We start from the raw sequence: 15888 nt of genomic DNA, 5'->3' as shown, positions 1-15888 counted from the left end.
ACAACAACATTTTCGTTTACTAATTAGTTGTTGCTATTAAATGATAGTATACTGAAAGAAAGGTCTGAATTTTTACTTTTTGATTAAATCCGTTTAAGATGAGTGAATGAATTTATTTTATTCACTCACATGTATAAGATGTTCGAAGAATATGTAAGAGAATAAAAGATACTCTCCTAATAAATTATTCGGAGCAACTTCTTTTATGGAGACAAGATAGAGAATTTGAATACTTTTTTCTTCTGTGAACACTAAAATGTAGTTGGTGGCAGGGAACATACAATAAAATCAGTTTTTTTTATTCCTTGAATAATTAACTAGGTATTTCTTTTGGGTTTGAAGCTGTGGATTTGCGAACCACGGTATTGTATATAAAATTTGTGCAAAAACACAATAATATCCAACTATTTAAGGTAAATATAGATAAAGGGTTTCAGTGTAGAATGACATATATGTTAATTGGCATACCATTATCTATTTGGATGAAATGGAGTCCCGTACACTTAGGTCATGAAGATTTGTTGTCTCTTAGACACTTTATAAAAAAGCGGCCATGAGAAACACAAATACTTGTCATAAAATGTTCAAATAATTGGAGTATCCTAGGATCGAGAGCAAGCACTAAAGGTGACCACTAACCCATCGCAATCCCCAAAGACAAAAGAACTTTAGTTCAGTTCAGTTTAGATACTTTGTGCAGCATGGAATCGAACTCTGAATAATTGTAAAGATTAAATAGCAAATTGTTTCTTAGAAATAAAAAATTACTTACTTACTATGGTATCTGTGTACGCTTAATTATGAAATTATTTTGAATAATAAATGAAATCTGTGAGTCCCACGATTATGTCGGATCACTTTAGAAAAGGTTATGAAATTGGTGGAATGAAGAAGAAGTGGGAGAACACGTTGTTTGTTCAGCACAATTTATAAGAAATAAATCCAAACTTAATGTTGTCATAAAAAATGTTGAAATAATGGATGCAAGCGGTAATCGAACCAAAAACCCTAAACAGTGGAAATGAACGCTTTACCACTGAGCCCTTATGACTCCGCTATGAGAAATGAAATAATTGATGCAAACGGTAATCGAACCAGAAACCCTAAACAGTGAAAATGGACGCTTTACCACTGAGCCCTTATGGCTCCGCTATGAGAAATGAAATAATTAATGTAAACGGTAACCGAACCAAAAATCCTAAGCAGTGGAAATGAACCCTTTACCATTGAGCCATTATGATCTTATATTGATAAATGAATACCTAATGAAGAAAAGTCTAACTGTAGAAACCAACTAGCACTGAAAAACTAAACATTGAAACTTTGTCAGCATAGTAATCCATATAATTTTATTTTATTTTATTGGATGCTCAAGGAAATTGTATTTTCAAAAGTGTTAAAATTAAATGTGAATCATGGGACGGACCTGTTATGAAAGAATAAAAGTTTGGTCTCGATAAGAAAACAATAGTGAACTATGGCTAACGTACTTATAGATTTATTATCAAATCTTTGAACAAATCTTTTCTGTTTTGAACAGTACATAAGTAAAATTAATGAACAACTGTGTGTCAAATAAGTAAGATTAATACATACTAAAAGATGGTTGTTTTCAAAAACTTGAACTGAAAATTGTTTCTACTGGCCTTCTTTTTTTTTAAAAAAAAACAAGTGGTTAAAATGAAATGATAGGAAAAAGGCGGTAGTTTAGTTGACCGCCCCTTTGAACAGTAATGGGTATTTTATATAATCTTACAAAGTTATTGTTCGTGAAGAAAAGTGTAACTAAAATAATGATGATTTTCTACATGGCTGTGGTCTGTTACCACCGATAACATGTACGCTATCCGTTTAGCAAAGAGGAGGAGGGTCATGTTGGGAGATTGAATCTAATTCAATACAATAGAGATATATAACCTAACGCATCGACATAAAAAACCTGTTTAAATAAGTAAATGATCTTTGAATATATGTCATATAGACATGAAAAAAGAATACAAATAAATAGGAAATAAATCAGTGATTACTTGTACAAATAAATAAATTTTACTTTCATGAAACTTCAGACATAAGAAGAAGAAGTTTGTGAAACAATTTATTCTCCTTTGCCATTGCAAAAGTTGGTGTTAGTTTTTTTTTCTTTCCTATGCTTTTAACATATAGCCTACCTAATGAAAATTCACAGGGATTTCTAGCACTGATCAAATATATAATGTAGGCTTCAGTTTTAACATATATTCACAACTTACTACATGGATTGTCTACAAGATTCCTTAACATTTGACGAGTTTTCGATAGCATTTTGTTTCTCCCTATTGTACGCAATACTTTATCTGTAAACATATTTAGCGAAAGTTCAATAATTATTGTCTTATGATAACAACAGTAATAAATTTTTTCAAGTGTGGAGTATTCTGTAGATAAGATAGCACCACTCGTTGGTAAAAGTTGTCACAAAAGGAAGTAATCCACCATGTCTTAAATGTAAAATAACCAAAAGTATATTTTTAAAAATGGATTTAAAAGCATTATTTATTGATACGTTGAAATCCAACAGGCTAATTAAAAGACAAGTAAATACAAAAGGAGCTATTGGGGTTTCAGGTATAGTGATTTCTAATTATTGCTTTCAATGTGAATATATAGAAATTCAAGCACGAGCAGTAAACGGTCTGGGTGACTTTGTCGCTTGTAAAACTGATGCAAAGATGAAATATTCAAGCTAATTTGGATAAAAGAATAGTATCTAAAAACTAATAGGGGGTGGAAACTATGAGTTTGAGGTCTACCTTAAACTTGTTTTCATTGGTTAATTCAAACATGTCATTACATCCCACGGTGAAAAGTATAAATACCGCGGTTAAGAAAGCTACATAAGAATATTCTTGTACTGGTTGTAGGCGATGAAAAGATTTCTTCTTCTTTGTATGGTGGTCAATGAAGATATTTGTGCCTAGTGTTTTTATTTTAGTTTGATCACTTCATATTAATTTATCATCTCGTAATAAATTACTCGAACACTTACAGTGTTATTTAAAATTAAAAAGTCGTAAAAGCAATTACGTTGTGAACTATTATATAATTCGTTTACTTTGTCGAACTGAAAATGTCTAATGCTGAAAACGTATTGGTCTGTTTCTGCGATAATATTCACATCACCATTCAGTGCTTAATAAATGCTTTTCAAATGTGGGAATCTAAAAGAAGAAGTATGCTTCTTTGCAGTGGGTGTGCACGTGGATTGAAAGACGCAATAAACCATGACTGCATTCTGTTACATAAAAATATATTGAAAACAAAAGTACTAAATGTTATTATGGATATGGACACACAAAACGAAATTTGGTATACGTTTCAAAAAATGCACGACAATACTTTTAATAAATTAGAACAGTTTTTTCATATATATGATGATGCCATTCATAATGATACATTTGTTAATCAACTGATAGAAATATTTTTGCAGAAAGATTTTAAGAAATTCTTAATCTGGAATAAAAAACCAACGTGATAGTGATAGTGTTTGTGATTGAAAAAAAAATATGAAGACGTATGGATGAAAATGTTACTCTTCTGTAGGTATATTACATGTACAAACTGTAAAAAGGCACAATTTGCCATGCTTTTTTTTTCTGTGAACGTTACAAGTAAATCTTACTCAAGTAAATATCTAAGAAAAAATAGTTACTGTGTAGTGCAGTGCAGTGCTATCATACTAAACATTTCTTCAAATATTTATGTGAATGAGTTGAAAACTAATTAACACAATACAAAATTTTTAAAAACTTGTGTAAAAAAACAATATAAACTATTGAAAGTTGTTTCATATTGCTGAATAAATGAAGACTTTATACAAGCTTCATATTGCTGAATAATAATAAATCGTAGATTTTTTTTTTATTGTACTTTTTGTAAACAATAATCGCAAAAGCCTTCGGCTAGCAAAAGTTTACGTACACTAGTTATTAATTGGTAGTAATTATCTTTGTACAGTAAATATATTTGCTTACCACCCTTTATTTCTGAATATATCACATAAAATTCACGACTATTAAGTTTCTTTTCAAAGACAATGATTTGGTACTTGGGTGTCAGGTATTGTTGAAATTTTTCACATCATTAATAGTACATCCATTTCGATGCTCAATAGTAACATTGACATCATCACACAAATCCTTAGTCTGCTTCAACAATCGCTCAGGATTGTTTTTTTAATTTATACATTTGTTTATATTTTTGATCGGCCCTAGCCTTTTCGAGGATAATAGTCTTAGAAAGACATTATATGTCCTTGTTTAATGGGATGGTACACTTTTCCAAAAGAGTTGTATATTCCTCATACTTGGTCGATCCACGGGTTCGACATCTTCCCTTGCATGGATTATCAATGTGGATCTTACAATCCACCTTTTTTCCTCTTCCTTTACGGAGATGCACCTTCAATTAAAATTTTCTCATTGCTATTGAGGGTATTTTCCACTATTGCGAATAGGGCCTCCGGGTTCAATTCCTTTTTTAGGACGTCATGTTGTGTACATTGTTTTAAGTTTAAGGTAGTGCTCTCGATAGTTATTCCTATATAGGTGTTCTTGTCAACATCCCTTTATTGTATGGGTTATTCCGAAATCAAACAGATTTCGTATATATTTTTCCGGATCTTCGATTCCATACACTTAATGGTTATTTCTGTCCCCTTTAGCCCGAAGTACGCATAATTACGGGATGTACTCTTTACTATTTCAAATTCTGATACATCCATTATCTTAGGTACTTCTTGAAAACCCATTTTAGTTCTTAGGTTCCCCAAAACTAGGAGAACTTGGGCGTGGTAAGCTTGCCTAATAGTAGTTTAGCATTGTCCTTAACAAATAAGTCAGCTGTTTTACATGCTGCTTGAACTTTTTACAATTCTGATTTTTTTTATATCATCTTTGTGGAAAAATCCGCACTGGTATAAATCAGAAATATCAGCATCGGTTTCACAGGATGCCAAAATAACATCCTGTCTTCCTTTAAATTGTTTTAATAACTCTGTTAACATTTGATAATATTTTTCATTGGGTACACGCACACCCTTAGAATGATAAGTGTCCACCAAACGCTTCCAAAAAATCGTTTCTACTCAAAACTACGTACATGCACCCAATGCTATGAAATTTATCTACTATCATTTTCCATCTGTAGTAAACAACTTCGGATGTTTCATATCCGAACCGTTTTGCCATGATTAACAATTGAGTTAGTTCGTTTACATTTGTAGAAGTCATCTGTAATCGAAATAATGTTTTCTTCTATTGAAATAATAATAATAATAAAAAAAACATATAAATTTGTCTATTTCCCACCCATCTTTTACTTCGTTGGTTAGTTCACCCAAGTAGGGCTCTAATGTAAGCGGAAATTTCTCATCATGGTGTTGTACAAACATTATGCTGTCCGTGTCACAATATAATATGGCTTCAGTCCCTACAGCAGTCAATAGGTCATACAGTTTTAACCGTGCCCATAACGTATTGAACGCCACAAGAACAAGGTTTGAGAATTTCCATGGTTTGTTCTTATTCTCTGTATTGTGATACGTAAGAATAAGATGTTTATCTCCAATGGGTAATACGCTTTGTACTTCGTATTGTTGTGCCCATAGATAATACAAAAAAAAGTTTTTCCAGTGTGTCAACAATCATGAATTGCAACAAGTCCGTTCTTTGTCCCCATTTCCCATAAAGCGAATTGATGAATATTTTGGAGATATACCTCAATCTCGGGTTTTTCCTGATATTATTTTCCATTAACTCTATGCCTTTGTGGGCATGATACTCTTTAATGTATTTATTTTTGTCTCCTTTGGTTTTGCACCAAACAGGAAATCCTGAAGATTCCTGCTTCATTTGAAGGAAAGAATTCACATAGTCTTTAAACAAACTATCTGAATTACTAAGTTTGTAACCACATGAATTACAATCCAATCTTGTTTTCTCTGATATCATAATTTATTTATTTATTTATTTATTTTTCAATATATATATATATATATATATATATATATATATATATATATATATCGTTTGTGCCAAGATTGCTTTAGCAAACACTAAGTGTTAGTAAATGAGTTACAAAGTATGAAATTGTTAATATTATTAATTTCATCCCTAACAAATCATGTACATGTCTATTATTACATATAAATGTTCTAATGATATAATAATAATGGTATGAAAAAAAACTTTATATAATCACACCTATTTCTTTTCACGATGTATTTAAACATAACAATATAAATTCTATGCGTGCGCATACTCGTACTAAATTTTCGCGCATGTCAGATGCGTGTGTATACTTGTACTTGGTCTTCGCGCATGTCAGATGTGTATGTATACTTGTACTTGGTCTTCGCGCATGTCACAATATAATATAAAAGCGCGCATGCGTATAGCTGTAGTAAATCATATAAAGGAAGTAATACGTTGTTACAATGTACAGTCAAAAGCAATTTGTTTCCGCAGTTAAAAAGCAAAAAACAAATTCTGGTTCTTCATCTCATAATAATAAGAAACGAAAAGGTGAAATTGAAACCAATCTTTCTTTATTGCAAAGTGAATGTGTAAAATCTAAATACATTTCACCACGTGAAAAACGTTTTCAACTTGAAAAACAAAAGAAAATTATTCTTGTACATCCAAATGATCCTGACATTCCTGAAGAAGACGCTGAAAGATATAGGATTATTTATCCAACACAGGAAATTACCATAGACGATGCTGTGTATAGACGAAATTTCAGATACCCAAATGAAATACCCTTTGAAGAGGAAGTTGTAGTAAATCAAAATACAATTTCTAATGATATTCTGATATTCAATGGTGTGAAGTGTGGTTCTACTCCTAATGAAGTAAATGAAGTTTGTGTAAAACAGTTACTAGAAAAATATAAACTTTCTGAACCATTACTTTGTGAAGGTTGTGCGAATCGTAGTGAGAAAGAAACTGATCATAAATGTGTGAGTGAAAGTGATGAAGAATTAAATACTATTGTGTGGAATTTCCTAATCAAAAAATCAACACGTGATCAAATATTAAAACATTATCTAAAGATTCATGTGAAATATATAGATGTAAACATTATTCCCCATCTTATAAACAAATTTAATTATTCATATCAAGAAATCACGTTTAATGATTATCATATTTCTGACTTAAGAGAAGCATATCTTGAGCACGATAAATATGTGTATCAACAATCCAGACTGTGAGTACCAATGTCGTTTCCTAAAAACATATGACAATTGCGAATATCAATGTTCTTCTTTTTCTATAAAAGAACAATGTGTATTAATGTGTATTGACCGTTGGAAACCACCACGAGAACTTTTATGTTATGGGTGTTTTCAAAACAAGAGCAAAATAGAAGAACACGATTGTATTACTTCGGACTATAATATGTTATGTTATAATGCATGGCGTACAATGGTAAGCGGACAAACTTTTGATGATTTATATGAAGAATTTGCAAGAGTGCATTGTGATACTGAAATTGATGATTGGGAATTTACATGGACATTATATAACATTTTATTAAACAAAGATAACATTCAGTTAATTACAGAGTTATTCTTAGTAAAAGATTTACATTATAATATGCATAAGAAATAGTAATAATGGAAAATAAAAACTCTTCTGGTAATCAATTACAAAATAATAATAATAATAAAAACAATGTGTATAAATTAACAAAAGCAAGTGATAAAAGACTTTCAGCAATAAATTGGCCAGTATGTAATTGTGCATATACTAATATAAATATAGATTGTATTAAACAATATATCAAGGAATGTATCTGTATGTAAACTATATATATATATATATATATATATATATATATATATATATATATATATATATATATTATTGAAATTTGTAAATAAAATTTTTTCTCATTTTATATTACATGTTTTATTTATTTCCTTACACATCTTATATATTTTACTTCAACGCGAAAAATTTTTCAATACACTTACATTGTAAAAGTAAACTATGTTTCAAATATGACTTACAATTTATACGTAGGGAAAAATTCTTTAAAAATTTTTTCATGAAATTAGAACTTTAACATGTGCATATAACAACAATCCGTATGTTATGATTCGCCTACATAAAATTTGTTTGTGCGTTTTATATTGCATGTATGTGAAAAACGCTTTTCACATTTTTTTAGTTTACGGTTTTGCATTTTCACAACTTGCATTTTCATTTTGACAACTTGTATTTTCATTTTCGTAACTTGCATTTCTAAAAATTTTTTTTTGAAAATTACATTTTCACTTTTAATTTTGTTCAATCACTTCATATTTTTTACGGATCGTATATTATTTTTATATTCTCCTTTCTTATCTTTTACCGATTGCTTCGTACACAAGCTAAGAGCAGCTACGCTGCGATTATTTTATTCGTTCGTGTTATTTATAACACTCGTTATTAAAATTGGTTCGTGTTATTTAAAATAACACTTACACAGACTCGTTTTTTAAAATTGGTGTTAATTATTTGTTTTTGAAAAAAAACACTTTTCGACATTTATATCACGTGTATGTGAAAAACTTTCTGCATGTTAGGATTCGCGTTTGTAAAATTAGTTTCTGCATGTTATATTGCATGTATGTGAAAACTTTTTGCATTTTGTAAGTATATAAATCATACTATAATATTACTGAGTTTCTGTTTTATATTCTCCTATGCCATTGCAAAGTCGGTTAATTTTAATAATGGATCGCTTTTTATTTTTATATTCTCCTTTCTTATAGAAAGTCGTAAGAGCAGCTACCATGCGAAATATTAAAAAGCTCCTAATAAATTACTCGAACACTTCGTGTGAACATACTAAAGATGTTCTGAAATATTAATTATTTATTCTCTCGTCTGTTACACAAACTCGTTTTTTAAAAATATTTTATTGGTTCGTATGCCAAAGCATACTCATAAGAGCAGCTACAAGAAACTATGTTTTCAAAATTGCAAACTTGTCAATGTAAAATACTCATCAAACTTTTAAATACTTCAAAGTATTAGTAAATATATATATATATATATATATATATATATATATATATATATATATATATATATATATATATATATATATATAAACTCTTCTTATTCAAGCTGTTTGTTACACAAACTTGTAAATACTCATCAAACTTTTAAATACTTCAAAGTATTAGTAAAAATCAAGAAAAAAAATAGTCATCAAATACTCATTTTAAACGATTTTCCAAAAAGTACACGATAGAAAGCATAAATGAGTTTCACTTTGTAAAATGTCAATAATACTTTTTTATTTAGGACAGTTTTAATATTAAATAAAAATCAAGAAATGAAATTCGTATAAATTTATTTGGATATAAAGATATATACAAACAAACAAACAAACAAGAATAGAAAATAATAATATATATATATATACAAACATAATAATAATAACACACACAGCTATGAAAATAATATATATATATATATATATATATATATATATATATATATATATATACAAATTATATTATATACAAAAAAAAAGAAATCAGTTTGTACTGTTTCTATCTTTTTCTAATAAGATGTTTACTAGTCCCTCAATATATTTCGGGTTCTTTAATAAGTTGTCATAATTTTCATTAAATAAATGTTCATTTCTTTTGTTAGCAGGATGTGACTTCATATATTTTTTATACACTTTGTGTCGCACATTTTTGTTGCTCATAATTTGCCATGCTTCTGCTTCAAGAGTCAATATATCTGCTAGAAGGCACCGATGCCCCAACTGATTGAAATAATTTAGGTTGCAAGCCATGCAAAGTAAAACTGTATTTGGCTCCCACTTTAAAATACTATCCTTAACACATGTTTCACTTATAAAGTCATTACTACATTTGCACTGACACTGTTTCCTCTGCACACGCAAATCCAATGGTGCCTTTTGGGGTGAAAATGGATAGTCCAACTGTGAAACACTTGGTGATGGCGTATTGGGTTTGCACTCTTCTATCTCACTCAATAACTTACAAATTTCTTCCTCCTCTTCCTCATTAAATAAATCGGGAGATGTTGGTCTTCCTTCTTCTTCTTCTTCTTCTGCTTCTTCAGCAAGTGTCCACTTTATGGATGGAACTTGAAACTTCTGGTTTGTTGTTTCTGCTACTGGTACAGGTAAGGTTATTCTTGATCCAACAGGGGATGTTGGGATTAATACTGGATCTTCTCTTAAATCGATGATTTCTTCCTCTATAATAACATCAGGGGAAGCTGGAGAAAAATAGCACGTTTCTTCCTCTATAATAACATCTGGAGATGCTGAAAAAAAATAGCACGTTTCTTCCTCTATAATAACATATGGAGATGTTGGTCTTCCTTCTTCTTCTTCTTCTTCTGCTTCTTCAGCAAGTGTCCACTTTATGGATGGAACTTGAAACTTCTGGTTTGTTGTTTCTGCTACTGGTACAGGTAAGGTTATTCTTGATCCAACAGGGGATGTTGGGATTAATACTGGATCTTCTCTTAAATCGATGATTTCTTCCTCTATAATAACATCAGGGGATGCTGGAGAAAAATAGCAAGTTTCTTCATCGATAAACAAATCCGGAGATTCTCTATTGGATTTGAACTTTTTCCTTGGAGATTCTACATAGTCAAATGTAGAATCCCAATCTACTTCGTTGCAAAGTTGAATTTCTCGTTGTACTATACTGGCAGACGAATCCATGATGATACTATGCTAGTCTTCTCATCATACCCAGTATATAAGGAAAAACTTTATCGATAACATCATATCACGTGGTACTTTAAACATTTTTCAAACAGTCCTACCACGCCAATTAAAATATTTTCATATGTACTTTTCCAATTCTCTATGGAATTTTTATAAATATAGAAATAGCAAACATGTTCTCATATAATCTTTTAAAATATCAACCTTGGGTATTTTCACTTTGGTAAAATCATTCCCCACATTTTACAACGGTATTCATAAGGCGTACTATTTAATCATCTGTCATCTATGCAGATTTAGATACATTACGTGTAAATAAATAATTTACATGCTTTTAAAATAAAATCTGTTATTTACAACTTCTATTATTATTCATGTAAACAATACATCGACCCTACATACACCAGCATATTGTACACGTAAAATAACGGATGCCACAAACTATCTTTGTATTTGCATTCATTCATTCATTAATATAACAATCTTCTATTGCAATCGTATTTAACATCCCTTCATGTTTCAACATGATCATCATTCAATAGGTGAATGTTCTTTTGCATTCGCGTTCAATGACCTCATATGTTCTACCATTCGTAATGTAAAAACTTTCTTTGTATTCATTATTAACAAACTATCATAAAACTTGTTTTTTTATTAGTCTGTCTCCAACCTGTGATGTTTATCTTCCAAGTCACCAATCTTTCTTTTATGTTTTCACCGACATCGCCAAAGTTATTGCTATTAGTTTGTCCCCAATTTCTAATGTTCTACGTGTGCAATCTTTCTTTTATGTTTTCACCAACATTGTCTTTTGTTCATCTACCACGACACCAAAGTTATTTCTATTGGTCTGTCTGTCTCCAACCTGTGATGCTTATCTCCCACGTCCGCAATCTTCCTTTTGTTCACCTACCGCGGCGCCAAAGTTATTTCTATTAGTCTGGCGGTATTCTGTAATGGTTACCAAACGTGTCAGCAATCTTCCTTTGTATTAAAATTCAAGTTTTAGCAACGCCGTGCAAGCACACATCATCACTCCTACCCAACCGGGTTTCCAAAAGCGCGGGAAAAGTTCAGTTCATGTCTTAAGTTCATCAGCAACAGACGTACGGAAACCACGCTCTGTATATGTACCATCATAGTGTATCATACCGTACACAAGGTTTTACCACGCTCTGTATATGTACCGGCATTACATATCATACCAAAGTATACATATTTTATACACGACGTCTTTCAGATTATTACCAACGAGTAATATTTTACATATTACGAATGAGTAAAAAGTCCCGCATGAATAAATATTTCCCTCCCATCATACAGTATTCAGCTCCAATAATAAGGGTCCCGGGTTCGATCCCAGTGCGTATCACATAAACTTTTACACATCTTTTATTCTCTCTCACATATTGTTCGAGTAATCTTATTTTTAACAAATAAAATAATCACCATCTCCTTTAGCCCAACAGGTGGGACTCAAATATTTCATTTTTCCAAATTATATATATTTCTCGAGTAAATTTATTACGAGAGGTTAAATTAAATCCATTTGTATAATATCTTTTTATTCTCTCTCACATATTGTTCGTGTAATCTTTTATTTTCTCTCACATCTTATTTTTTTAACAAATAAAACAAATTTCCTACCACTTTATGAGATTTCATAGAAATCGAACCGTTAAATATATTAGGAGAATATCTTTTTATTCTCTCTCACATATTGTTCGTGTAATCTTTTATTCTCTCAGAATGACGTATCACCAGATTTAATTCAAATTTCCATTATTATTATTTTTAAAAATACCCAGTATAAAGTCTCTACAGACACGTATACACACTCGAAAAAGAGTACATGACCTTTCCATGTCAGCACAACTAAAAACAGAAATATAACAACTTTCCAAATCCATGTCATCAACCCCTAATGACATACACGACACCCTCTGACAACATCCATTAAAGAACCATGTTAGAACATCATTATTACGTAAAGTACCGCTAACATTCCAGCTTTCGGGTGTAGAAGTTCGTCAGATTCTACTCACGTGCACCGGTGCACCCTCCCTAAATTCGGCCCAGTATATATATATATATATATATATATATATATATATATATATATATATATATATAATAATAATAATAATAATTCATTCTTTTCCCAATCAGCGTAAATGTTAGAACTGTGGGTTGACAGTAGTAGCACTGCTATATCCTTTCATGCGGATAATTACTTTATTGGAAATTTGATAGGTTTCGCTGACGTTATAAACGCAATATTGCACGTTCTGAATTGCTTTATGTAGATGAAAAAAGAAATTCTTACTTGACAGCTACAGGAAAGAAATAATTGTTTACAAAAATAATATACGTACATTGTAATTACTCACTCGAAATGTAAAGCAAAAAGAGTAACGGCAAATTAGGTACGTTACTTAAATCTTTGTAAGGTCTTACCATTAGAGTTACTTTGGAAAATGTAACGCGTTACTAAGAAAAGTTACTTCAAAAGTAACGCGTTATTTCCGTTACGTTACTTCCCAAAAGTGTATAAATGTTATATGCTTGGCATCACTGGAAACACTCCATCTTCAGAAACTATGGTTGGCCTATGTACCATGTATATACAAGAAGTGACATATTTTATTGCTGACAGCTTCCCTAAGTCAGACGAGTTGATTGATACAAATGTTGCATGTGTAGAATTACTATAAACATCGCATCCTGGGAAACTGTATTAGATACCCTGTACCGGAAGTGATCAATCCCTCTACAATCTTCTTTCGTCAATAAGAGTTGATATATACATTGCAAACCTGGAATCGCTGAAAACATCCCACCCCCAGAAAACCCCCATCCCACTCCAACTCCTGCGAAAATAAGTATTGAAACGGACAGTAGTTTTAAATTTCTAGTTTTGAAAGAGTATTGCGTGTGGTGATGATGTGTTATCTTCAGAGGCTGAGCGATTGTTGAAAACCGCTTGTCAATACCTATGCCCGTTTTTGTTCTATAGCGATCCACGTTAAAACCGGAATTGACTGATTTCCTTCATTTCTGATTTGGAAAACGTTTAACAAAGGGATAAACCCTATTCTTGGGACGCTGAATCAAATGCAAAAAGCGTTTCTCGATTTTTTTTTTTTTTTTTAAAGTTTTGCCCTATGTAAATCAATATGGAAAGCGGAAGTACTAGTAAAGTTTAACCACTTCAGGTTCCAGTACATTGTTGTGGGCTGTTTTGGGTGTTTTCTGGAGACACTGAATCGATTTCAAAAATCCGCTTCTCGCTCTTTGTTACCATTTATTTCTATGGGGATCAAGGTTGAAACCAGAAAATGTTGATTTCCACCATTTCTGATACTAGGGGAAACACATGTATTTTAATAAATGGTATACTAGTATACTAGAAATCTTTGTCGGTGTACAATCTTGCCTCTCCTTGTAAAACTCTAAAATGACACTACTGCTTGTTACTTATGCACAGATTATCGCAAAGGTTGCTTTCTGAGACACGTGACTTGTCAAAAATCTTGTTTTTATAAGCTCCGTCCCTTCTCATATACGTTCCCTTTAGAGTTCAAGTGTTCTTTTATGCTGTTACTATCTGAAATTACTATTTTTTTTTCACTGGGAGAATATATACAATTTGAACTCCTACTCATCTTAATAAGCATTTCAATAAAAATAATTATAAAAATTCGTAAATCTTGCTCCTTCCTATCCTCATGATAATGGGCTTTACGTGAAGTTAAACGGAGTTGGCTGTGTCATTGTACATCTTAACGACCCCGAAAAGTATAGATTAAACACTAATATCCGTCATTAAACACTAATAAATTCTCATCCCTTCTTTCCCTCATGTCGATGATGTAATAAAAGCCGAAGTTAGCCATGGTCCACTTATCTACAAAGTCATCAAATTCATATAACTACCTAGGCCACTAAACATCGCTACATTCATTTTTATTCATTTAGAAACTGCCGCTCCTCCTTAAAACCGAAATTTTCAACATTCCTGGAACATGGATCCTCTTATTTTTAATAAGGAGATATACAGGAGATATACTATGTTTCATCTTTCTAACTTGAAGAAGCTCCTGAGTTAGATACTCTAGTTTCGGAATAAATACTAGAATCAACCTAGACTATTTCTCTTAAAACAATGCCTTCCTGAGAACTAATATAATAAAAAGCTAAATTTTGCCAGAATTCACTCATGCACCAAAAATAATCACAATAGATCTAGCCGTATAGGAGGAGTTAACCGTCAAACAGTTATTCGTTTCTCATATATATATATATATATATATATATATATATATATATATATATATATATATATATATATTTGAAAAGAGCTTTTACAATGTTATATATACATAACTACAGTGTTGGCATTTAATTAATGAGAGTCAATTGCAATTAATCAATCGATTGTAAGTAATTGCTGTGAAAATTAATTGCAATTGAATTAATTGTCAATTAATTTTAATTGCGATTGAATGACTGAATTTAATTGCATTTACTTTCTACAGTAATTACAGAAGTTGTTCATTCTATATTTGGCCAATTTCGACTTACCTAAAAATTTAAAAGAATCCACGGCGCCAGGTCCGTAAGTGCTCGATGTGTTTCCCTTGGTTCCTAACAATAGCCCGACAGCGTAATTTCCACTGTAATAGGCTTCTCTGAAGAACTGAGAGGCGAACCTTGTCCCATTCCCTTTGCACAGCTTTCCAAAGTCCTTCCACAGTTGTGAGACACAGTTTTCCTAAAGCCCGCTTCAGCAATCCAAATCCACAATAGTCCATAGGACTTGCACCTGGAGATTTAACAGGTACCTCATTGAAAGGTATCACCTGTATACCACTTGCCTCCTCCATCTCCCTGTAGAATGCGAGGGACGATCGTGAGGTATGTGATGAGGCCTTGCCCATGTGAATACGCACCAGATTGGCGTCATTTCTGTACATTGTTGGAATCTCATGCTCGTAGATCGGCCGCATGATCTGCTCCTGAAAATACTGCGAATTTATTTTGCAGTTCTTCGCCACCCTACGAATCTTCAGTTTACCTCGATAACAGTAGCCAGTAACGACCATGAACCTTTTTGGGAAGGATTCTTTACAGACA

At 31.5% G+C, this 15888-nt stretch overlaps 1 protein-coding gene across 3 annotated transcripts in view; it reads left to right on the top strand.

Moving 5' to 3' along the window:
• LOC145662247 (glutamate receptor 1-like) overlaps positions 1–15888 on the top strand; it is a 1126308-nt gene that overhangs the window by 824604 nt on the left and 285816 nt on the right. The window lies entirely within an intron of this gene.

This window comes from Thermobia domestica, chromosome 10, assembly GCF_964235325.1.
Source record: "Thermobia domestica chromosome 10, izTheDome1.hap1.1, whole genome shotgun sequence".
Classification (NCBI taxonomy): domain Eukaryota; kingdom Metazoa; phylum Arthropoda; class Insecta; order Zygentoma; family Lepismatidae; genus Thermobia; species Thermobia domestica.
Note: the sequence above shows the minus strand (reverse complement) of the source record. Positions and strands in the feature narration are given on the sequence as shown.